The sequence below is a fragment of the Scylla paramamosain genome, chromosome 5, assembly GCF_035594125.1.
Source record: "Scylla paramamosain isolate STU-SP2022 chromosome 5, ASM3559412v1, whole genome shotgun sequence".
NCBI classification, from domain to species: domain Eukaryota; kingdom Metazoa; phylum Arthropoda; class Malacostraca; order Decapoda; family Portunidae; genus Scylla; species Scylla paramamosain.
This window is the reverse complement of record NC_087155.1, coordinates 21,267,556-21,293,118: the sequence shown is the minus strand read 5'-3', so window position 1 is coordinate 21,293,118 and position 25,563 is coordinate 21,267,556. Positions and strand designations below refer to the sequence as shown.

Here is a 25,563-nt window from a genome sequence, read left to right as displayed (position 1 = left end):
GAACATGGGTAGAACAAGAAAGAAAAGGTTCATTGGCTTATAACGTGGAGGGGTGAGGGAGAAAAGTAAGGAGGGGTAGGTGACTGAGAGGAGAGAAAGCGAGAGAATTTAAAAGAGGAGGAGGAGGAGGAGGAAGAAGAACATAGAGAGAGCAGCAAGTATGTAACAGAAATTGCATTGCCTTACAAAGTGGTGGGTGAGATGGAGGAGGGGAGGAAGAGAGAGATGGAAGAGGTGGGAAAGAGAAAGATGGAAGAGGTGCGGAAAAGGAAGATGGAGGGGAAGGAGAAGAAAGACGAAGAAGGGGATGGAAGAGAGAAGGGGAATGGAGAAGACAGATGAAATAGAAGAACAAAAATATAAAAAAAAAGGAGAAAGAAGAAATGAAAACTGTAGAAAATTAAATGGGAAGAGAAGAGGAAGAGGATGACGATGGACTAGCCAAAGAAATAGAAAAGAGAGGGATGGCGTATGAGGACGTGGAGGACAAGGGCGACGAAGAGGAGGCTGAGTGATGACAAGGCGTGGAAATGGCGTGAGAATGTCCTTAAGAGCGGAGGGGGCAGGCATGATGATATTACGAGCGTCACTCATCACCGTGAAGGAGGAGGAGGAGGAGGGGGAGGAGGAGGAGGGAGGAGAAATACCAGTAGAAGGAGGTGAAGAGGGCGATGACAGGCAGTACGAGGAAAAGAACAAGAACGTAAAGACCCAGAACAGGAAAAGGAATGAGGAAGACGAGAAAGAAGGAGCTGACAACGAAAATACCAGACACACTGCATGAGGAGGATGAAAAGTGAGGGGGAGAAAGAGAGAGAGGAAAGCAGGAGACAAAGGAGGCTTGGACAAGATAATAGATAATAAAGCACAATTTTAAGTCATAAAAGTCTGGAAATGCACCAAAACACTTATAACAGCACTGCAGGAAAACACGACCCTCCACACTGAGCGAGGCGAGGGGAGGCAAGGCAGACACCGGTTCTCTGGCTCTCCGCACCTTTAATTCGGCGACTCTCCCACACAGGACCACCAATTTGGCCGTGAAGTCATATAAACAAAATTACACCTGTTGAACGAGAGAAAACGAGGAAAACACAATTACTTAGCAAGCTAATGGTGGCCGCGATGACCAGGCAAATTTAAAACCATTTGTACGACACAAAATTTTGCTTGGGACAGAAAGAGAGATGAAGGGAGCTAAGAAAAAAAATAGTAGAAAAGAATGAAAACATTGCGTGCAGGCAGTCGTTACAATATACAGTGTAATCATGTAGCTTATGTTTCGTTCCTCTGACAAAAAATGGAAACAGAAGGGTACGGAAGAGGACAAAGTGCGATGCAGAATTACTACATTACCCCGCCACAGTAATAATATGGTAATCAAGTGCGATACTAGAGTTTCGAGTGGCAATAATGAAATCCAACCAGGTATGCCATTACCGCTGCCTGCACCGACACGACCACCACCACCGCCGCCGCCGCCGCCAACATCGCCACTTCAGGTAATACGAACACTCGACAAAATACCACTTGGTAGGAATTTATTACGATAACCCAGAAACTGTAAGAAAATGACTTGCTATGACCGGCATGCAGCCCTGAGGCGTACAGTGATGACCTTGTGCTTCTATTATTGCTCACGCCATGCTGCAGCCGAGGGTACAGAGGTAATGGAGGTAAAAATTTAATACACTTATACAAGAATACAAGGATACTCTGCCCATGTCATACAAGTCAATGGAAACAACGTATATAAGACAGGAAGATGATGATGAGTAAAGACACTGAGGATAGTAAAATAATGAAAAGAAAACCGAATTCACAAAGAAATACAAGGGACAATACAAAGGAACAGGAAGAGGAACACAAATAGATGCAAATAATGTATATAATAAGACAATGAAATAGAGTGAAGAGACAGCACACCAAGAAAAGAAAAACAACACAACACAGAATCCTTAGCTAAATGACAATATTTCCAAACTCATTAAGACTCAACGCTCATCAAGCCCGAAAAGTTCCCGCCCTGCCAGTGAAAGGTGAAGGAGACAAATGAAGATAAGACGAGTGAATCGTGTCTCTCATTAGCCGTGGAGGTACAGAGGTGTTGGCGCGTGGCGGGCGGGGGCGTAGCTCCTTGTCGCGACGCCCCCTCCTGCCTCGGACTTGTTTTGTGTTGACTGAAGGGCGCGACTCCATCATGTTAAAGAATTTTGTATTATAGAAAAAGAACGAATATAATCCTACATAAATAAAAAAAAAAGAAAAAGAAATAGGAGAATGAATAATGAATCACTACTTTTTATCAGCATAAGTAGGATATAAATGAAATCGAAATTAAAGAAAAAGATATTTAACGAAGAGAAAAGCTAACCATTCATAAAAAAATAAAAAACAACAACTTCAGAATGGTCATAAAAGTAGAAATAAATAAGAGATGACTCACAGAAAGGGAGCAACAAACGGGAAGTGAGACGAGAAAGCGAATCAGGAAGGTCGGGGCAAACCGGTCACTGGTCTGGTGTTCATGTCGCCAAATTCTTGCGTCAAATGCACTCGTGTCTCAGGCGCATTAACAGGTTCCTTCCTCCCGCGCCCTCTCGCACCCCCGCCGCGATCTACACTCTTCCTTCCCACAACACACCACAAACCAAGCCATTCGACGTGGTATACGAGCACAGCACCATCTCTTGTTCCTCACACACCACTACCACGCCACTATCTCACCACCAGCACATCACTATCACACTACACTCCCATCTTCCTCACATTACATCCTTTATCACCACTTGACCACTCCTCTAACTCACCACGCCTCCCCCCCCCCCTCACAATGTAACCACCGTTCAATGTTCCTTCATACACACACTTTAAGAAGCGGACAAGACGTGTAGCAGCGGCCGGTCCCCCAGCACGCAGGAATCCCCACTGGGAGACATTCGCTGCTGCTCATAAGTGAAGGAATTAATAGACAGATTCATTCATGTCCCTGGCAAGGAGTCGGATTTACAAATGGTTGCCACGCGTCCGCAAGCACAAACATGCCCGCCAAGACGGGGCAAATAAGAGGTTCCTTGGTGGAAATACACTGCACCCTGAGTGTTACGAGCTGCGAAGGAAGGCAACGCCGCGCGGGTTTGTGCTTGCGTGCGTGGCGAGGCGCGGTAATGTGGCCGCGGGGAGCCTGCATGTGCCGGGAACGTGTTGCCAAGTGGGGCGTGTAATTACCTTGCTGTAAACACTCCCAATAAAACACACACACACACACACACACACACACACACACACACACACACACTGCTAATCATGAAAACACTAGGACCGTTAAGTAAGTACATGTACACATACATACGAGCACGCAAGCACGTACAAACGCACACACGCCTACACCCCGGCCACGCACGCACCCCGCTGGGCCATTCATAAGCCGTGGCGGTAATGTGTGACGCCGGCCTGACGACGTCCATCAAAGGCCATTAGCATAACTAACACTTAGTATTCAGCGGTGCGCTAATAAGCTGTTTGTGTAGCGAGATGCGTGTGTGTACAGGCCAGGCCGAGGGTGCTGACGTGTGTGTGTGTGTGTGTGTGTGTGTGTGTGTGTGTGTGTGTGTGTGTGTGTGTGTGGTGCTAACACATGACTTGACTGATATTTACCCACACTGCTAAATAAGTCCCGGTCGCCACTACACTACCAAACTGTTTCCTTTATTGCTGCTTTCTTCTTCATAACCACGAGTCTCGCGCTAAACACATACAGACTCACGACCACCGACGCCACTTTTATCTCTCCACCAACTGTCCACCTGAGAACACACAGCCCATCCTCTCTCAGCCCTTTATGGAGAGACATTTGGCAAGGCTTATATATTTTTTCTATTTGCTCTGAAGCTCTCGTCATATCCCCTTATAGGTGTGTAAATAAAAAAATAGTTACTCCGTCCATTCGCTTTTACATTTGCACAGGTTTCGTTATTATGATTGCAGCGGGGAATAAGGTAGAGAATGGAATAGCAGGTACTAATATTCCCGTCACCACCGGCAGACCACATACTAGTTATGGGATGTAAGTACAGCGTATAAAAAGTTGACATAGACTTGTACTACGACCTGTACGTACGACTACCCATCAAAACTCTCACCAGGCGGTACAAAGTCGTCTGTTTCTCCGCAGGTACACAACCAGCGCCACCTTTTACCACCTCTTTGTAACTCTGCACGTGCGTAAAACCAGTTAAGGGGAGGTAGACAGGTAAACCAGCCACCCTCGCCTCACCTGTGTAGACGTCCCATATTACCTGTATTAATTAGACAAGCACGCTACGGGAACTTTCTGCAACACATGATTATTGATGGGAATTTACGTAAAAAAGACTTGCTTAATACTTACAACCCATGGATGAGTGGGTGTGCTGGTGGTGGTGGTATTGCAGTATTGGTCTGTTCTGCAATAGATAAAAGAATATCAAGGTATTATATACATAGATAGATGGATTGATATAGAGATAGACTGATAAATAATGAGATAGATTAATTGATAAGTAGACAGATACTTTAATGACCACCAAAGTAGAACACAAGTCACATTTTTCAGGATTCCAACAACAACAAAAAATCTGATCCAGACTTGACACACATCCTTCCAGAACATTTACCAGCAGTATCTCAAATTCCCTAACACAGAGGATAACATACAGACACACACGACCTATGAATTACACCCCAAACTCTTAATGAACTCCACGAAAATCAACAAGCACATTTAGTGGAGAACAAGCCTTACCACCACCACCACCACCACCACCACCACCACCACAGCCACCACGATCCTCAGTGTTCTTCATTGTCTCCAGAATTCTTCCCTCTATACGAATCGAACACGACATAAGAATAAGAATTATGTTTGTATTCAAAAGCACCGCCTGTCTTATGAAAAACGCGAAGAGGGAGGATGCTGGGCGTGAAGGAAAGGCAGAAGAATTGATGCTGGGAGAGAGAGAAATTGGGAAAATGGTAAAGGAGGAGAGGGTACGGATAACACTGAGATGGATGGAAGAATGTGGATGAGAAAAAAGGATAAAATGAAGGAAAATCCGTGGTAAGTATAAAAAGTGAGAGAGAGAGAGAGAGAGAGAGAGAGAGAGAGAGAGAGAGAGAGAGAGAGAGAGAGAGAGAGAGAGAGAGAGAGAGAGAGAGAGAGAGAGAGAATAACAGCACACAGCACACCCCATGAAAGTAAAAAAGCGTGTGAGACATGACATCAGGCAAGAAACTACGCTGTAACAGACCCCGCCAACCTTCCTACAGTTTGGCGTCGTTTTTATGCATACGCCGAAGCTTCCCCCGCCCAGCCGCCACCTGGGGCAGAACACTGGGGTGATAAATAAAGCAAATTTAGCACTTATCGCACACGGGTCGGCCGGCAAGCGTCGCGTCACACACCACTGGTTCGCGCGCCGCCCGCAAGATTTATATCACCGAATAATGGATGTAATTCCTATCAATGACATATTTCCTCTCGCTTTCCTCCTTGCTAATGCCTTACTTAGGTCGCGTGCGTTCACCTGTGTGTGTGTGTGTGTGTGTGTGTGTGTGTGTGTGTGTGTGTGTGTGTGTGTGTGTGTGTGTGTGTGTCAGAGAGAAACTTTATACGACTTTTAGAGCGGTGTTATGCCCGAGTGCACATAAATCATGTTAATCTCTCTCTCTCTCTCTCTCTCTCTCTCTCTCTCTCTCTCTCTCTCTCTCTCTCTCTCTCTCTCTGTCTCTCTCTCTCTCAAACTCGGTCCCTTATCGCCGCAGTGACCAGGAATTTCCATACAACACGAAAGGCTCCTCCGTCCAGCCGGTATTTCATTCTCGGTCATAAAGAAAAAATTACACGCCGGTGGTGTTTTCGTGTATATTCCCGGCCCTGAAGGATGGCCGGGGAGGCTGTACATAAACTTAACGTCACTCAGATGTGTGAAGTGTTGTGCGACGGCGGCGTGGAGGGACGGAGGGACGTTGGGAGAGAGAGACAGAGGGAGGGGGGCTTAAGTATGAGATGGAGGGGTTGAGGAATGGAGGGAGGGTAGTTGTATGGGATCTGGAGGGTAGGTTGATCGGTGAGCAACGGGTGAGAATGATGGTTGTGAGGGAAGAGACAAGATGGAGAGGTTGGGGTAAAAGGAGACGGCAAGAGGAAGAACCGTGACGAGTGGAGGAGGAGAGGAGACGGAGGAGGAGGACGGGGAGGAGGGAGGGTAGATGGAGAAAGACTACAATTTTGATATAATGGAAGGATTTAGTAGGAGGATGTAAAAGGTGGAGTAGAGAAGGAGCAGAGAAGAGGAGAAAGAGAAGAAAGAGGGAGATGGGGAGGAGGAGGAGGAGGAGGAGGAGGAGACAGAAGGACGGCAACGAAAACAGCACACACGTATCAAGGGAAGACGAGAAACAGTGGTGAGTGACGGAGAGATTGAGTGAGAGACGGGCAAGATAAAGAGGGAGCGAGTGAGGGATGGATGGATGGATGAAGGGAAGGGAAGGAAAGGGGAGGGAAGGGGAGAGAGGAGGGGAGGGAGGAGGGAGGAGGGGCGGCCAGCACACCTGAGCCGTCCCGTCAACGCCGAAGATCATAATCGGGCAGGTGCGGAAAGGGCGGCGAGAATTTATCCTTGTAGCAGCAAACCCACCGTGGCATAAATCCTAATTATAAGATCCGCCTCCGCCGCGGCCCAACTCCGTGTCATCCAGGGAGATAATTATTTCGGAGAGGCGGAGGAGGAGGAGGAGGAGGAGGAAGAGGTCGGGGTAGGAGCAAGGGTGGTGGTCGGTGGTGCGAGAGAGAGATACGCATCGGCCGCCATCAGTCATTGGTGGGCCACGACGTCAATTAGCTGCTATTGGTGAACTAACGCCGTATCCCGTCCTTGATAAAACTACACAGGGGATCAACTGAAAGTTCCCCATCCCGTCCCTTACGCCCCCCCTGACACACACACACAAACACACACACACACACACACACACACACACACACACACACACACACACACTCTCCTGTCCCTCCCTGCCACGTCTCCCTCAGTGCCTCCAAGGCTCCTAAGATATTGCTGCCTACTATGGGCGACTCAGGTTATGCCCCAGTGGCGCCTCATTGCCTCATACATACTATCTCCCATTGACATGCTGCACGCTCACCTCGTTGCCATTGCGTTCTATTTGGCGATCACACTCCCGCCCCTGAGCAACTCACTCACCTGCCGTCCTTACAACAACACTCCACTTGCCATTACGACCTCATAAGAAGACCAAGTATATCGCGTACTTAGTGTGAGATATGGTAGGAAACCTTGGGATGAGTTAGGTGTACTAAAATCTACATTGCGAGTCTCTTAACGGCCTCCACGAAAGTTGTCTTGCTACATCTTGTTTTATTAGTTCCGGGCTGAGGTCAGGAGGGATGAACACTTTACATCTTCATCGTTGGTAAATCTTTATGCATTTTTTTATGATTATGGCTCACTTCAGGAAGATAAATCTTAAGTGGACGAGCCATCTAGTTCAGAGTAAGCATTTACACGTTTTAGAGAGTTAATTGCCTTCAAAATGGACTGAGTCTCTCCCTAAGGAGTAGAGCCCTGAGAGGTTACGAAACACATAGATCTGAAACGAAGCACTTCCTTGTTCATCATTTCTCACAGACCTGACAGCGACAAGACCACAAAAGAGGCCAAGACTCCGTGCTTAGCGTGACCAGCCCACCACAGCGACCACCACACAGGCCTTCCAAGCATCTGTCAGGCTGACTGGCAGAGCAGGCGCATCCGTGTTCCTAAATAACTACTGAAGCAAAAGAAGATGTCGCGGCACGGGCGTGGGCAGGGCGTGGGTGGTGTGTGAGATAAGCGTGGAGGGCATGCGAGCAGCGGGTGTTTTACCAGGACGCCTCGTGGTGATGCGCCGCTATCTGCCTGGAGGTCGAGAGGTCAGCCCCTAAAAACCAGTCCGAGGAGGGTGAACGAGGCCGCAGGCGTGAGGGCGTGAAACTGTTGAGGCGAGGCCACGCGAAGACCTGGGAAGGTTGTGTGTGTGTGTGTGTGTGTGTGTGTGTGTGTGTGTGTGTGTCTTGGGAACACGGCCAACACTTGTCGGGGACGAGATTAATCTAGCTACTGTTTGTTGTTGCTGCGTTGTCGTGGTCAGTGGTGGTGGTGGTGGTGGTGGTGGTGGTGCTACTGCTACTGTTGATGTTAAGAGACGGTGATGACGCTGGTGGTAATTGATGGTACTGATGGTACTGATTGATGCCGAAGAATGATACAAGAAACGCAATTTTAGAGCAGGCATTGACTTCGTAGCGGTGACGGTAGTGATGATACTAGAAGAGGCAGCTCGTGGAAATAATAGTGTTAATAATGAAGGCGATAGTTCAAGGCAGAGTGGCGTGTAGTGAAGGAGTGGTGAAGTGCATGAGTGAGGGTGGGCGTGTTGTGCACTACACGTCATATTTTATTCAAGCAGTGTGGTGGTGACGTGCTGGTGGTGAGCTCCAACAAGGCTCATCTAAACATAAACAAACTCCGTGTAGGGCGAGACAGCGTGTGAGGGAAGGCTAACAGTGACGGGTGACGCAAGCCGGAGACGTGTACTAAGTGGGTGGGCGAGGAAAGAAGGTGACGTGATGATGGTGACGGTGATGGTGGTGGTGGTGGTCATGGCAGTGATGGTGGTGATGGTGGAAGTGTCAAGGTGTGGACAGTATTTTAAAAGTGGAAAGGTGTGTACTCGTACTTGTAAAGAACATGTAAGTGAAGGAGAGGACGTGAATGGGTGTAGCAGTGATAGTGGCGGCGGCGGCGGCGGCGGAGGCGGCGGCGGTGGTGGTGGTGGTGGTGGTGGTGGTGACAGTGCATTCAGCGTGTTTGAATAAAAGAAAACCAAGTGAGGTGCTGGATAGAATGTGGATGTGATGATATGCGTGGGTTGTGAGGGTGTGTGGTAACTTATGGTAGTGAGAGAGAGAGAGAGAGAGAGAGAGAGAGAGAGAGAGAGAGAGAGAGAGAGAGAGAGAGAGAGAGAGAGAGAGAGAGAGAGAGAGAGAGACCACCCTGATATATGGCCTGGTATACAGCGTTAAAAAGACACATGGGTGGGTGGGCGGGGATGCGTCAACCCATCTGTGAGGCGGCGTGACAGGGCGTGTGTGTGAGGCGTGTGTGCGAGACGGGGAAGCTGTCGCCGGGGTGTCAGGGCATAAGGAGAGGAAGGGAGTGAGGCAAAGGCAGGGGAAGAGGGTAGGAGGGCATGGAAGTTATAGGAAGGGAGAGAGGGAGTGGGAAGGGGTCACGTCTTCTTCCATCTTTCCCTCCTCCTCCTTCTCCTCCTCCTCCTCCTAACCTATCCCTCCTCCTCCTCACCATCCTCTATCTCCATCTCTATCAGCGCAGCGAGAAATTTACGGGTGGTGGTTAGGCTTGTCGGCGGCTGATTGATGGCGATACATTAGGGTGTAATTGGCCATAAACACAGCACTTGGTAATCATAAATTAATCATCTTTTACATACATTTTCATACACGGCTCTGGGAACACACGACGCTGGGACGACACGGGACAAAATTCGAAGGTTTCAGTGTCATCTCAGTCAACATAAGCAAGGATGTCGAGTTTTGCGTCACTTGCTTCGTGTACGAGTCAGACGCCGTGTTTTTGTGCAGTCCAGACTTGACTTGACTCTAATCTATGCGCACTTTATAGGGTAAAAGGCCAAGTGTTCTGGGCTATGCTGGCTATTGGCGTTGTCCTTGTATGAGTCATGGCACGTGTGGTGTGGTGTCTGCCTGATGGCTATTAAAGATATCGAGTTTCTGACCACGTAAAAATATATATAAATAAACAAAAACATGTATATATCCAGGGGAGTACACGAAATTTAAATACAATATATATATAGTTGAATATACAAGCAGATACAAATGAATAAATACTTTTAAATACATTATGGCAAGTACACAAAAATACAAACAAAATAAACCAATGAATGGACAAGTGATATATGTAACCAGGGAAGTAAACAAGCCAATAAACAAACAAAAACAAATAGGAGTCAAAAGTGAAATTGGCTTGCTTTTCAAAACAAGCAACAATATGGAGGGGAGAAAAAAAAAAGCAGGAGCCGCCCACGCGCACGAAACATGACACCCGCCTGACGCACGTGTGACATGACGAGGCCGCAGCTCTGCCCGGCCCACCAAAATGAGCAGGATCAAGAGCAGCGAAACACATGATACAGTCACCAGGAACTGCTCGCGAATGTTAATCAGTAAACAAAGGAATAGGCGTCCAACACACACACACACACACACACACACACACACACACACACACACCTTGACAAGTGGCTGGAAGGGATGGATGAAGGGATGAAGGGAGAGGAAGAGGGGGAGGCAACAGAGGAAGAGGGGGAGAGGGGGAGAGCTGGAGGGAGGAAGAGGAGTCAAGGTGGGGAGGAGAAGAGTAGGAAGGAGTGGAGTGGGGAGAAGTGAACGTAAGTATACTGGTGGGGTGACCTCACGGGGAGTGGCTTGCCGGCTCCTCCTCTTCCTTCCTCCTCCACCTCCTAACCCCTTTCCTCCACACCCTCCTCTCCTTGTGCCTCCTTTTATCCACCCTCCCCTGCTGCCGTGGGTGGGGAGGGGCACACACCCCCGGCAGGCATGCAAGCAGACAGAGCGGTGTCGTGTTTCCCTATCACAGGCTTCGTTACGGCGCACACCACACTACCCTCTGCCCACTGCCTGCCTCTGCTGCCTGGCGTGACCGCCGCCACAAAACAAAATGTGAAAACAGCAAACCTGCATTAAACTAACCGCCACCACAAGGCCGAGAGAGAGAAAAAAAATTATAAATAGAAACTAGTTTACAAAATAGGTAAGTAAACGAAATAGAATATACTAAAGAACTCAAACGTAAAAGTAAAAGTAAAATGTAGATAGACGTATGAATAAACAGACAAATGTAAAAAAAATAAAAGAAAATCTAGAAAAAATAAAATATTGACACCTCGCTACCATAAAAAAAAATTCAAAGATGAAAATGTGTGAATATTTAAGCCGAATTACTATACACGACAAGAAAAAAGTAATAATAATAAAAGGCGACGATACCAACACCGCCTTCAACTAAAGAGAATGAAAGTAGAAACAGGATACTGGCACCGAAGTAAACAAGTGTTGGGTGACACTCTTTGCCTTTCTTATATATCAACTTTGTCCTTGTCGTGCCTTATCGTCTTCATCTTACTGCTCCGTACTCTCTTTTTATCCTTCCATCCTCATTCTCTCTCATTATCTATCATGTTCCTTTTCTCACTTCGTTGCAGTGTTAAGCTTCCCGTGTACCTCCACTTGGCAAGCTTAAAACGTTCCAAGTTCAATTTCACATTTTAAAAACTCCTTCAGACATGGATTACCAAAGTGTCTGCCAACCTCAGAGAATTGGAGAGCAAAATATTGTTACGCAAGGGCCACAAAAATTTAACGTTTAAAATATCTCAACATTTAAGACAGATATGAGTGCAAGTCTTTACACTTCACTAGAATAAACGCACAAAAATATCAGATTCAACAAAAATGTTCGTACGCGCGAGGAAATATTACAGCTCACCTAAAACAAACTCAAGGTAAAAATCAAATACAGCGAGTCTGAGGTCGCGACAAGATATGCATGATAGGGAGGTAAGACACGGCTCCGCGTACACACACACAAAATAATAAATAATCTTCACCTTACGGGTCTGACAGCGGAACGTGGCGGCCACTCTGCTATACATTTTTATCTATTTTCTTCATCTACAGCGAAGGACGCCAACAGCCTGCAGGAATAGCTGGAAAAACACGCGATAAAACCTTTGGGAAAGTGAATCTCTTGACAATTAAAATTATAAGCAGTCATGCTCTGTTTCAAGTACAATGCTCAGGCGGGTAAATCATAAGAAATATAAAATTGCACCGAGATTATTGTGCTTAGATATTATCAAGGAAAGGCTCACACTCACGACGGCCGATTTAATGTAAAAACTCTAACGATAATAAATTATATTCAGCCATACCCTGCTTCAATAATATTTCTATTATGGGTAAAGCATAAAAATAAGACTGCAGTAACATCGATAAATATACAGATTACGAGAAGCTCATAATTACTATTGCCCATAAACGTAACAATTATAATGGTAACTCTAATTGCAGGAAATTCCTTAAATATTCCTTGGCATTTTCTAGATTTCACCAACACCTAAAAGTTAACAATTACTTTAATCTCCCGATGGACTACACTATACAAATTTACAAGAAAGAGCCTCGACGACTTCCTCAAGCAGCAGCACCTGACACTGATGGCGACATGGCAGTGTAGTTCTGGAATTTATAAGCTTACTTAAGTGAAGAATCCGATTTATTATTTCTAAAGCAGATTCTTGGTAATTTGCAGAAGCCATCTTTTATCATAAACTCGTGGATTTTTTTTTTTTCTTCTTCTTTCTTTGCATAGACAAGACTCAGCGGTGAAGGCTTGTTTCTTTTTCTCTCTCCTTCAAGAGTTAAGACGAGGGCCGGCAGGTGCTCCTCAAGGCAGCCTTCCTTCCCTCTTAATTACGGCAGGTGAGTAAGTTCTGCTGATGTCACCCCTAAGAGTGTCTTCCCCCCACCTCTCTCTCTCTCTATCTCTAAGTTTTCTTGACAGGAAGCACCACTATTTTTTTCTTTTCACACATCACGTTAATTCCTTAGGGCATAATTATTATTGTCCCTTCTTCTGCATCATTATCTTCTTCTATCCCTCTATAATTTTCCTTAATGTGCAGAAGTGGCTGATTATTATATACGGTAATTTTTTTTTATTCTGGATGTCTTGAATCACCATTATTATTGTTGTCATTGCTATTAGTTTTCACCCATTCCTTCATCACACACGCACTACTTCTGCACCTCATAATATGAATACAGCAAGTTAAACATATCCATCATTACAAATTTAACCTGGTTACCGGCATTCACTGATCAGCCCTTCCCTGATCAGCTCCCGTGAAAGACCACCACCACCACCACCACCAGACCTTCCTATACACATACACACTTTTATTTGCTTATTTATTTATTTACTTATTTGCATATTTATTTACACTGGTTTGGTGAGTCTGAGGAGGAGGAGCAGCAGCAGCATCCTGATAACTTGTTTCGTGACGTAACCTCTTCCTCAAGGGCTCTCTCTCTCTCTCTCTCTCTCTCTTCTCCTCCCTCTCTCTCTCATCCTCTCCCTCTCTCTCCATCTCCTCTCTCTCTCTCTCTCTTTCTCTCTCTCGTCCTTCTCAACCTCTGTCTCAATCGCATATTCACATCAGCTTTTTTTTTCTTCTCGTGTGTGTGTGTGTGTGTGTGTGTGTGTGTGTGTGTGTCCTCCCCCTCCCTCTCTCCTCGCAACGTTGTAGCAAGGCTGTTTACCCTATTCAGTGCAAATATTGTGATGACAAACATGTGGATTTGGCAAGGATGGGGTGACGGAGGGGAGGTGGCGGCGGCAGGTGTGACGGGGAGAAGGCGGGAGAGGTGACTTTAGTGAGGAGAGGGCAAGGGTGAAGGGATGGGGAGGAGAACGCGGCAGGGGTGACAGGGGTGGCCAGGGTGACAGGGAGACGAGGCTGGAGGGATGATAACGAAAGAATGAACATGAAGAAGACAGGAAGAATGATTTTTGGATGATAAATATAAGACTGAATGAGAAAAAAGAGAAGAGACGCTGGGAAGAAGAAAAAGTCATGCAGTGTCAGGCAGGAAGTGCAATTTTGAGTAAGAAATATAAGGCAGTGAGGGAGAAAAATAGAGATGCTGAGAAGAACAAGAAAAATCCTGGAGTGACAAGGAGAATGGAAAGGAGTTACCGCAGGAACGTGGAGATGTGCGACGGATGAACAGAGAAAAGACGGCAGGAAAACAACGTTAACGGAATGGGTGATGGGAAGAGAGTTGGAAGGATGAGGAAAACTAGGAAGAAGGGAAGGAAATCAAGTTGAATGAAGGAATGGAAGGAAAGAAGGAAGATAGGAGGAAGAGGAAGCTTTGTCTCGAGAGTAATGAGAGAGAGAGGAGAGAGAGAGAGAGAGAGAGAGAGAGAGGAGAGAGAGAGAGGGAGAGGAGAGAGAGAGAGAGAGAGAGAGAGAAAGCCTAAGGAGAAGAGGAGGAGGAGTGGGGAAAGAGTGACGGAATAAGTGTTTATTGGTGTTATTGTTTTTGTCAATGCATTTTTTTATCTTATTATTCTTTCTCTTTCTTAACTTAAAGCTACACTTTTTGTTTTGTTTCGTACGGATTCTCACAGTTTGCCTCCCACCTTCTTCACCGTTAAACAAACACACACACACACACACACACACACACAGACACAGACACACACACACACACACACACAGACACGGACACACACACACACACACACACACACACACACACGAGACATACAAGGAAAGAAATGAAAGAAGGAAGGAAGACAAATGAAAGAAGGAATGGTGGAAGAAATAAATGAATGAAGAACATAACAAAATGGAGAGAGAGAGAGAGAGAGAGAGAGAGAGAGAGAGAGAGAGAGAGAGAGAGAGAGAGAGAAAGAGTGTGTGTGTGTGTGTGACTCTGTGGTATCTGCGACGCCTCATCTGAATGCCAAGAGGGACTTTTATGAGGCAATTCTCGCTCGACTTATCATAGTGAGTCAAGCCTCTGCGGGATCAGGGCGGGGAGAACACCAATAAATAGACAATAAAAACATGTACAAATGGAGTCAAAATTGAGCACGGCAAGCAGCTATAGCGGACAGTAGAGCAACATTAGCAAGAGAGCACTGCAGGTAAAATAGGAAATGAATGATGACTTGAAGATAGATTAATTGCAGACAGTACGGGAGCATTAACAGGAAAAACATTGCAGTAAAAAAATATACCTAAGTTATTAACTTGGAGGTAGAGTGATATTAGCAGGAAAAGCAACGCAGTAAAAGTTTAACTGAATCTTTACCGTTAGGGCAGGTTAATAATAATAGACAATAGGGTAACATTAGGAGAGAAAACAGTGTAGTAAAAATAGAGCTAAATTATTCACCTGAAGACAAGTTAATAATAATAATAGACAGTAAAGTGATATTAGACGCCTAAAAAATAATTGAAATGAATCATAAGAAATTCTAAACAGTAGACAGAGTAACATTAGGAGAAAAACAGTACTAAAAATACGAGAGAGAGAGAGAGAGAGAGAGAGAGAGAGAGAGAGAGAGAGAGAGAGAGAGAACGCCCAGAATCAGAAAACACCTGAAGTTCAGAAAACACAGCGTCCTCCAAGATGTTGTTTATGTTTGTCAATATTTTAGGGACAATTCATACACGCGAGGCTCTCGAGTGACGCAGATTGAGGCAAATCACTGCCCTGCCCCGTGATCTGTGTCTTGGGCGACGCTCGGGGCGCCATCCTAACCCCGTCACCCTCGCCACCACAACACAACAACAACAACACAACGGCTCAGCACAGCACAACACGGCCTCTTTCACACCTGCACGCCATGACTAAGCAACACGGATGTAAACAAGTTATAATAGAGTGGTGGAAAGAATCGCTCTAGGCACAGGTATACAAGAGTTGTGTGAGTTAATGTATGACGTATGAAAATGCCAATAAAGAATACTGTTACGGAAAATGGAAAATGACACAGTAATAAAGTAATGATGAAGAATGAAAAAAAGATAAGTATAATATTCACCGATAAACAGTAAAAAATAAATGAATGTATGCAAGTAAAATTAAAAAAAAAAACAAATAAATTAAATAAAAAATAATCATATAAGAATATAACTAGATAATCATATAAGAATATAACTAGAATAGAGATAAACGACACAGAAAGATTGTTAATAAGGAATAAAGAAAAAAGTAATAAAATACTCAAAAGAATAAGTGAAGAAAAAATGTTATTTACAAGTTATTACACCGTCTTTAAAAGGCAAGTCAACTTGCAACATTTAAAGTGTAAGATGAAAATATTATCATTATTGAATGCTTCGTCATTTTCACGCCTGTGTTAATGAGACATAATGATGATGAATAATGATTCTCTCTCTCTCTCTCTCTCTCTCTCTCTCTCTCTCTCTCTCTCTCTCTCTCTCTCTCTCTCTCTCTCTCTCTCTCTCTCTCTCTCTCTCTCTCTCTCAGGGATAGGCCAAGAAAATGTAATTTAAAAGATCATGTGTGTGTGTGTGTGTGTGTGTGTGTGTGTGTGTGTGTGTGTGTGTGTGTGTGTGTGTGTGTGTGTGTGTGTGTGTGTGTGTGTGTGCGTGTCCGTTTTAATATAATAACTAGCTGTGTACACGTTCCTGTATGTATCTATGTACGTGCTAGTATTTGTGAACGTGACTGTGTGTGTGTGTGTGTGTGTGTGTGTGTGTGTGTGTGTGTGTAGTATCAGCGGTCATGTGCGCGTGATCTTGACTCCTACGCGTGTCCCTGTCATGTCCAAGCGTCACGGATACGAGAGGAGGAGGAGGAGATGGAAAAAAAAAAAAAAAAATACACAAGATGGAGAAAATAAGGGTCCGAAGTAAAGATACATAGAAGGTGGAGGAAGAAGGAGAGGAAAGTAAAGAGAGAAGAGGAAAAGAAGACGAAGGAAAGGAGACGAGTGGGAGAGGGAAGGCATGTGAGGAGGAGGGAAGATATATGATGCAAGTGACCGGCAAGAAGAACATTAGTTTCATATTACACTTCCTAGAACATCCCGGAGTGGAGAGAGAGAGAGAGAGAGAGAGAGAGAGAGAGAGAGAGAGAGAGAGAGAGAGAGAGAGAGAGAGAGAGAAAGCGCAACCCTGAAACCAAGGCAACAAACACACAAAGGACGACTTGAGACCACAAGCGAGGGCCACAAACGCTATCTCGGTGGCCGCGTGGGTTCCCTGGAATTCACTGAGTTAGGCGGCGGCTGCTGGATGACTGGGAGACTGGATGATTGAACTGATGGGCGAAGTGTCTGGAGGCGGTGGTTGAGTGGATAGGGTGACGAAACGGGAGTGGAGGAGTTGGACAGTCGACATTTGATATATTTCGCTTCTCAGTTCAATGACGGCGTTTTTTTTTATCTCTCTCCCTCTTTTCTCATACTAAATTTGACAAACTTCATTTCTTTCACTCCAGATTTGACAAATTTCTCTCCTATCTCATTTTTAACTTAAGAATTCTCACCTCTCAGACCAAACTTTAAAAATTTCGCCTCTTCCAGTTCAAACTTGACATTTTTCATCTCCCTCAGTCCAAACATGATAAATGTCGCTTCTCTCAACCTAAACTTGGCACACTTCGCCTGTCTCTCCTCCTCTCTCACTCCAAACTTGCCAAATTCCACCTCTTTCTCTCAGTCCAAACATGACAAATTTCGCTTCTAGCTAAGTGGTTAAGATGACAAGGATGTTCACTACACAACACTACGTTTGACTGTCACTACGGCCCACTGGAGCGCTGGAATGCTATATATACAAAAGCCTTAAGAGGTACAGCAAACACGCCCTATAAAATATCAGGCCGGGTCAGTATAGTCTGGGCCGACCACCCGAGGCCTTACGAATACCAACGTACCATTTGGTCCGAGTTTCAATAGATGGCAAACTCTCACGTCCCATGACCTACAGCGTGCTATCTTCTCTCCTTCTCGTCACCATTATTAGAATACCTGACGAAGGCCGAGGTGCAGGGTGAGGGTGAGGGTGAGGCGGTGCCGGGTTAGCCAAGGTCGCCCTCCACCCGGGACACCAAGGAAGGTCATCCCACTCACTCCACCCCAATACCCGCTATGGACTTATCACTCCACACTCCTCTAGTGGTCAGCTTCTACACGACAACGCCCCCTCATCTCTCCTTTGTCCCTCCTCCCCTCCCCTCACCCCCTTTTCCATCCCCTCTCTCTAGCCTCCCCTCATCCTCATTTTTTTCTCTCCACTACCCTCCCATGCCCTCCCCTGGCCTGCCCCACCTGCCCCTCCCTCCCCCCAGGGCGCCCAGCACACCTGTTCTCCACGCATCATCCCACGCCACTCCTGACCGACATTTAATACCTAGACAAACACGTCTTTTTGCCCGCATTTGGCTTTTATTGCGCCACGAGGAGGCGTTGCCCTTATTGTTTCTATTATTATTATTATTATTATTATTATTATTATTATTATTATTATTATTGTTCTTAATGGTGATGTGAAAGCACTAATATCATTAGCAACAATAGTAATAGTAAAATAGTAGTAGTAAAGTAGTAGTAGTAAAGTAGTAGTAGTAGTAGTAGTAGTAGTAGTAGTAGTAGTAGTAGTAGTAGTAGTAGTAGTAGTAGTAGTAAATAACAGAACAAGTGAGAAATGGAAAAGGAAAAATTTATCGGGAAACGGAAAGGAGGAGGAAGAGGAAGAGGAAGAGGAGGAGGAGGAGGAAGAGGAAGAGGAAGAGGAAGAGGAGGAGGAGGAGGAGGAGGAGGAGGAGGAGGAAGAGGAGGAGGAGCAGGAGGAAGAGGAAGAGGAGGAGGAGGAGGAAGAAGAGGCGGATTAAGATGAACGATGATAATTAAGAGAATGAAAGATGAATAACCTGATGAGGCGTGAGGTGTTATGTCGCCTTTCCCTACCCACGAAATAATAAACAGCACCTAATTACCACTAAGAGATATAGAGGAGGGGGGATGATGGACGGCTTGAGGGAGGTGGACGGGCACAGCAAGAGGGAATACCAATAAACAATCCCCATCAGAGGTAGCTTCAGACATTGACAGCTAACATGAAAAAATAAATAGATAAATAAGAGATATCGCTATGGTTAGAAATACAGGTAGGTAGGAAGGCTGGTGAGGCAGGTTTGGAGCAGACTGTCCGTATATTTACCACACAGAGTATAGCAGCAGTAAGTACCTTGCCTCCCACGTGCCTGTCTGAGCGTATGTACCTTCCCTTCCTCCACCACATGACATAGACCATTTATCTTAAACCTTAACATTAGAGGGGTATAAAACTGCAATTAAATTTGATTCTCTCTCTCTCTCTCTCTCTCTCTCTCTCTCTCTCTCTCTCTCTCTCTCTCTCTCTCTCTCTCTCTCTCTCTCTCTCTCTCTCTCTCTCTCTCTCTCTCTCTCTCTCTCTCTCTCTCTCTCTCTTACATTCCTTTAATTTTACTACTTCAAATTATCAGTCCATCTTTCTTTCATACTTCTCTCTCTCTCTCTCTCTCTCTCTCTCTCTCTCTCTCTCTCTCTCTCTCTCTCTCTCTCTCTCTCTCTCTCTCTCTCTCTCTCTCTCTCTCTCTCTCTCTCTCTCAACTAAATAATGCGGGGCGCGTGTTGACCGTGCGTGCTAATGCTCCGCCAAACAGCGCGCCGAAGGTTGGAACTTTGTGTTGTAATTACAGAATAAAGCTTTTGTTTGTCGTGCCAACACTGCCTTGCAACACAGCACACCCCATCCCTCTCTCCCTCTCGCCTGACCCGCCCTAATGACAGCCCCTCTCCGACCCCTCTCCGACCTCCCTTTTAAACCCTAGCTGATCTGGGGCTCTCTTCTCTGTGGCCTCCCTCACCTCTTCTCTTCCTGCTTCCCTCCTGCCGCGTCGTGCTAGGTGGTACGAGTCTCACAGGTGTATATAACAAGTGTCTTAGCGGCCGTGGGGGGTCACTCGTTAGTCAAGAGTCGTGGGGAGTCATTACCAGTGTGCTGAGGCTGAGGGAGGGCGAGGCTTGTTACTGCAGTCTCGCTCGCTCCAACCTCCCCTCGCTTCACCTTTTCTGTCTGTGTCTCTGTTTCTTTGTCTCCGTTTGTCTCTCTCTGTCTGTCTGTTTGTTTGGTTGGTTTGCTCTTTGTCTATGTCTGTCTGTATGTCTGTCTGTCTGTCTCTCTGTCTGTCTGCCTGTCTGTCTGTCTGTCTGTGTCTGTCCTTTCCTTTCTCCATTTGCCTCTCTTCTTCCTCCTTTCTTTCCTTCTCGCTATTTTTTTTTTCTCTCTAGTTCCCCTTAATCTCTCTTCCTTCTTTTCTCCTTCCTTTCTTCCCCTCTTCCATTCCTCGCTCTTGTCCACACTTCCTTCTCTCTGCTTCCCTTCTTAATTCTCTTTTCTTTCTTTCTTCTCCTCTTCCTCCTGCCCTCCCTTCCTCTCTCCCTCCCTCCCTCAGCCCTCCACGGGTCCCTCCGCCCAGCACAAGGTCAGGTGAGGCGGGGAGTAATCAGTGCACCTGGCGAGATCATTACCTGTAGTAAAGAATGTCTGACTCCTTTTTTTTTTTTTTTTCCAAGTCTTATTTTTCTCCCTCCACTTTTGCCTCATCTGCAGTTCACGACGCCGCGCCTCCGCCCCGTCCGCCGCCGCTGCCTCCTCCCACTCGTCCCCCATCGCCAGTCCTCCTAATGCTGCTAATGTTCATCTGCGTGGCCAGGTGCGTAAGGGCAGCAGAGCAGAACAATTATATCTTAACGCTCTTGTGTATCCCAGTTTGGAAGCGCACGTCTTTTAGAGCATGTATTTTTCCCTCATCATCTTCGCTTTCAATTAGCATCGCCTAGATCTCCTTCCCCCTGTTTCTGATGGTGGTGGTGCTCCTTCTCCCTCCTCCTCCTCCTCGTTGCCTCGCTGTAATTTACGAACCACCACCTCAGCTTCTTACTCTTTTACTGAGTGGGGCGTTCGTCTCTCTCTCTCTCTCTCTCTCTCTCTCTCTCTCTCTCTCTCTCTCTCTCTCTCTCTCTCTCTCTCTCTCTCTCTCTCTTATTTACAATTAACTCCACGTCCATCTCTATTTTAAAACAATTTTCTGGCCGCTCTCTCATTTATCATCGCCAGTATTTCCAACATTCTGTCTTTTCCTCTCATTTACACGGACCCGGAGGACCAACCTACAACTTCTGCCTGCTGAGTGGCTCTTGAGGCTCGAGAGGCCGTCACTTGCCAGACACACTGACAACTCGCACGCAAAAAAACGGGAGCTAATGATTCCTGATTACGAACTTCGCATAAAGTAAGGAATCGCTTGCAGGGACATCGAGGACACCTAATGATTATCTATCTACAAAATTCAAATAGACCAGTAAAGCATCGCCTGCAGTGACCACGACGAGAACTAATGATTTCTAATGGCCAAATCCACACAAGGTAATAAATCTTTTGCAGGGACAACGAGGACTCCTAATGATTTCTAATTACAAAATTCGCTACTTATAAATAAAAGAAAGTGCCTGTGGTGACAATAAAGAGAACTAAAGATTTTTAATTACCACACACACACACACACACACACACACACACACACACACACACACACACACACACACACACGTAAGAAATCGACAGTGGTGCCATAAATTTCAAGACCCAGCAACAGTGAAGAAGTTAATTTTAAAGTCATGCACGTCAGTTTGCAGTCATCACGGAGCATTAGATCACCACCTGCACGTACGTAATACACTCAGCGAGCAGGGATATGATGTGTGTGGGTGTGGGTGCGAATGAGGGTGATGGTGAGGGGGTCCAAATAGTGTTCCTACATCCCATCACGCCTTGGGTATCATAAGCTGATTGCGACGCATGCTCTGAACGTATATCCTAAGAGGGGATGCGCTGGGAGGACACACGCTCATAATTGCATCCCGAGCCGCCGCGGTGTGGTGGTTCCGAAGGCTGCACTCTCCTCGCCGCCCTCACATATAATGATCGAAAAGTATCAGCCGCGGAAAATTATCATTGGTTACCTGAGGAGCGTCTGAGTTCATGTCTATAATTCGGATTCGGAAATTCTCACTGGAAATATAATCAGAGTACCGCTGAGAACGAACTACAGGCCGCTACAGGTACATTATGTAAAGTGTAACATCATAGCATCATATTGCCCAAACGATAAATACATAGAGAATATATATAATGAAAAAAAGACGGCACAAAATGTACCTACAACAGCGAGGCAAACAAATTATTCCTCGAAGAAATTTCCATTAAATATCATAGAAGGTTTGGGGAAGTTTCATCAGCAGGGCAGCGCAACGCAACGCCTAAGCCCTCCACCCACGACCCAGCGCGTGCCTCTTGCGGCGGCAATTAAGACCCGACGTGGCCCGAGGGAGAGGGAGCGAAGGAGAAAAGAGGAGGGAGAAAGAGCCAGGGAAAAGGAAAGATAGCCAGAGAGAGAGAGAGAGAGAGAGAGAGAGAGAGAGAGAGAGAGAGAGAGAGAGAGAGAGAGAGAGAGAGAAATACCAAGACGGGATGGAGACAGAATATAAAAGTTCAATTATTTTCTTTTTCGGAACAACAAACTGCATGTCATTCACTTCCTGTGTTTTCATCGACGTAATGACCTGGCGGCGTGAAGAATTACTCATATCATCATTATCTTACAAATATTAATCTTCCATTATTCATCTCTTATTACACTTCTTATTTTTCTAACTTCATAATGAGCAAGTGTTCTTCCTTGCATGCATCCCGAACACACTCTCTCTCTCTCTCTCTCTCTCTCTCTCTCTCTCTCTCTCTCTCTCTCTCTCTCTCTCTCTCTCTCTCTCATGTACCTGAACGCACGCATGTTGATACTGACGCGGCGGGAAGGTCAATTTGCAAGGGCGGGGCCGCTCTAAGCTATCGCCGCGTAAAATGTAATACTTTATAAAGAAAAATAAATACCATTGTTTAAAACTTATTACGTCTCCTTCGTTCTCTCTCTCTCTCTCTCTCTCTCTCTCTCTCTCTCTCTCTCTCTCTCTCTCTCTCTCTCTCTCTCTCTCTCTCTCTCTCTCTCTCTTATCGGGCGTGGCGGGCCGGAGCTGCGGGATGTCACACACAATACCGTCACCGAGACTTGACTAGACAAACACACACACACACACACACACACACACACACACACACAAAGAATGCCGCGTAAATAAAGATTGAAAAAGCACCTCAGACTGTAACAACAACAACAAACAACAACAACAACCACCATCTCTCTCTCTCTCTCTCTCTCTCTCTCTCTCTCTCTCTCTCTCTCTCTCTCTCTCTCTCTCTCTCTCTCTCTCTCTCTCTCTCTCTGCGAGGCGAATGCATACACTGAACAAACAAGTAATCAGCGTCCCCCTAATGTCTAACCAGCGTGAGCACCAGGGGAGGAGGGGGAGGAGGAGGAGGAGGAGGAGAAGGAGGGAAGAAGAAGAAGAAGAAGAAGAAGAAGAAGAAGAAGAAAAAGTAAACAACAATAACAACAACAAAGGATGGATGAAGATAATACATACGTAGGAAAGCGAAGAGGTCACGGAAAAGATAAAAGATAACAGGTTAGAACAGAATAAAAAGGAAGTGAGGAGTAAGAGGAGGAGTAGATAGCGGTGGTGAACAGAGAAGTAGGAAGAGGAGTAGGATGAAGATGATAACAATGAAAAAGAATGAGAGGAATCATAGAAAAGCAGATAAACATGAGATGTTAGAGGAATAGAAAGAGTAAGAGAAAGAGGGAATAAAAAGAAGAAGCAAGAGATTGGTGGATGTGGAGGAGGAAGAGGAGGAGGGTAACTATGAAAAGAAAAAAAAAGCAGAGGAAGTCATACATAAACATTTAAGTTTCAGAGGTTTCGAGCTGCAGAGAATAAGAGAAAAGAAGAAAAGAAACAGTAAAGAGGACTGCGGGGAGGAGGAACGGGAGGAGGAGGAAATCAGGAGTGGCTGGAGGGTCGTGTTGGCCTCGGGGCGGACTGGTCTGGCGAGCCCCGGGGGGCGATGAACACACGGGTCGTGCATCGTAACTCTGGTGAGCTGCCGGTGGTGAGAGGCGGGCAGGGGGCGAGGAGTCACTGGGAGGCAAGCGGGGTCGTGCGGAACTGAGGTAGTGCGGTTTAGAAACGTAATAATGGTCGTGGTGGCGGTGGTATAGGTGGTGGTGGTGGTGGTGGTGATGGTAAGGCTAATAATGCTCTTAGTCGTGGTGATGGCAATTAGGTTATAGTGGTATAGTAGCAGTCGTGTTGGTAATGACACTGGTAACGTCTCTTTTCTCTAGCTTCCATCAAGTTCACCATCACCTGCTTATTTCTGCTGCTGCTGCTGCTGCTGTTTCTGCTGCTGCTTCCCGTCCCACCAGGCGAGCTGCTGCACGGGGAGCGGCCTCGACCCGGCTATGGCATTACCCTTATCAGCAGGCCAAAGACTCGCAGGGAACCACCGCCTCACACAGCATATTGACTCAAAGGTGACCAGGTCGTGGCTGCAAGGCTGGGAGGAGGAGGAGGAAGAGACGGAGGAGGAGGAAGGAAAAAAAAATGTGGTGGTGGCGGCGGAGGCGAGAGAGGAGCGAAAAGGGAGAAGGGAGGATGAGAACGTGGACGAAGAGGAGGACAAGAAAGAGGGGGGAAGAGAGAGGAGAAGAGGACGGGAGGATGGCATGTAAACACTACAATAAAAGACCTTTGTAGAGACGCTCAGGGAACCTTAGCGAGTGCGAGTGAAAGAAAAAATGTTGAGCCGAGAGCAGGGACGTGAAACATGAGCCGACCGATGCTGGGCGAGGAAATACTGACCCGAGCAGCTCACCAGCCAACCTGGATCACTGAGACCACTGCGCCGGGAGGAGGAGGGGGAGGAGGAGGAGGAGAGAGAGAAATTTAACGGAGAAAAGACTTGCGTATTACAATGCCTTCCGTGATCTGGCCGTCGTTTAACCTCCTTCCACTTTTCCATGTTCGTCAAATGATCACTGAGGTTTCAACACATTTCACTTTAAGAATACACCCAAGAATTACCTCACGCACGTAAACGGGAAAATAAAAATCACTCACAACCGAAAAATATGAATCGCCAGGAAGAAAAATATTCCCAAGTGAGACAGACAGAAAAGGAAAAAAATAAATAGCAACAAAACTTCACGGAAAAGAAAAATCGAACAGACAGGATATGCCCGATAAGTGGCGGCGATTCAGTGAGTCTCGAGGCGCCGACCAAACACAGAGAGTTCGGAGGAGAGAAGAAAGACTCGGGAAGAATGGCGAAGAGTAAGCTTATTCATGGCCGCGGGTCGCCCCCTTTTCACCAAGACTCCACCCGCCTGCCTGACTTGACTTTTATCCGCCTGGTTCCTAGTTCCTGGTTCCTGGTTCATGTCTACGCACTTCTATCCTCCCTCCCCATCGCGCCTCACCTCGCCTCACCTCACCTCACCGCCTGCCTGCTTGTCTTCCCTGCCTCCGCCTCGTTGCTTGTGTTCAGTAAGGCAGCGGAACAGGTAAGACTCACCCCCTCGTCCAATCACAAGGCAGCAGCTGACGTAAAAGGCAAATCTGATTGGCTAATGGGACGAAAGCAAAATGGTGTTTTCTTCTAATCGCAGGACACGATCCAATGCACAGTAATTCTTTTCACACCTCCTGCTGATGCGCTCTCTCTCTCTCTCTCTCTCTCTCTCTCTCTCTCTCTCTCTCTCTCTCTCTCTCTCTCTCTGTCTGGATGGATGGACGGACTAACGCAATAACTTGATGCATTTTCTATTAAGGTGAACAGCAAAGCAACAGAAAG

At 46.2% G+C, this 25,563-nt stretch overlaps 1 long non-coding RNA gene across 1 annotated transcript in view; it reads right to left on the bottom strand.

Annotated features, from left to right (window-relative positions):
* The window catches only part of LOC135100332 (uncharacterized), a 128,931-nt gene that overhangs the window by 91,769 nt on the left and 11,599 nt on the right, over positions 1–25,563 (bottom strand). Inside the window, exon 2 of the long non-coding RNA XR_010268611.1 lies at positions 4,391–4,445. This is a non-coding gene — a long non-coding RNA (uncharacterized LOC135100332). The remainder of the gene's footprint in view (positions 1–4,390; positions 4,446–25,563) is intronic.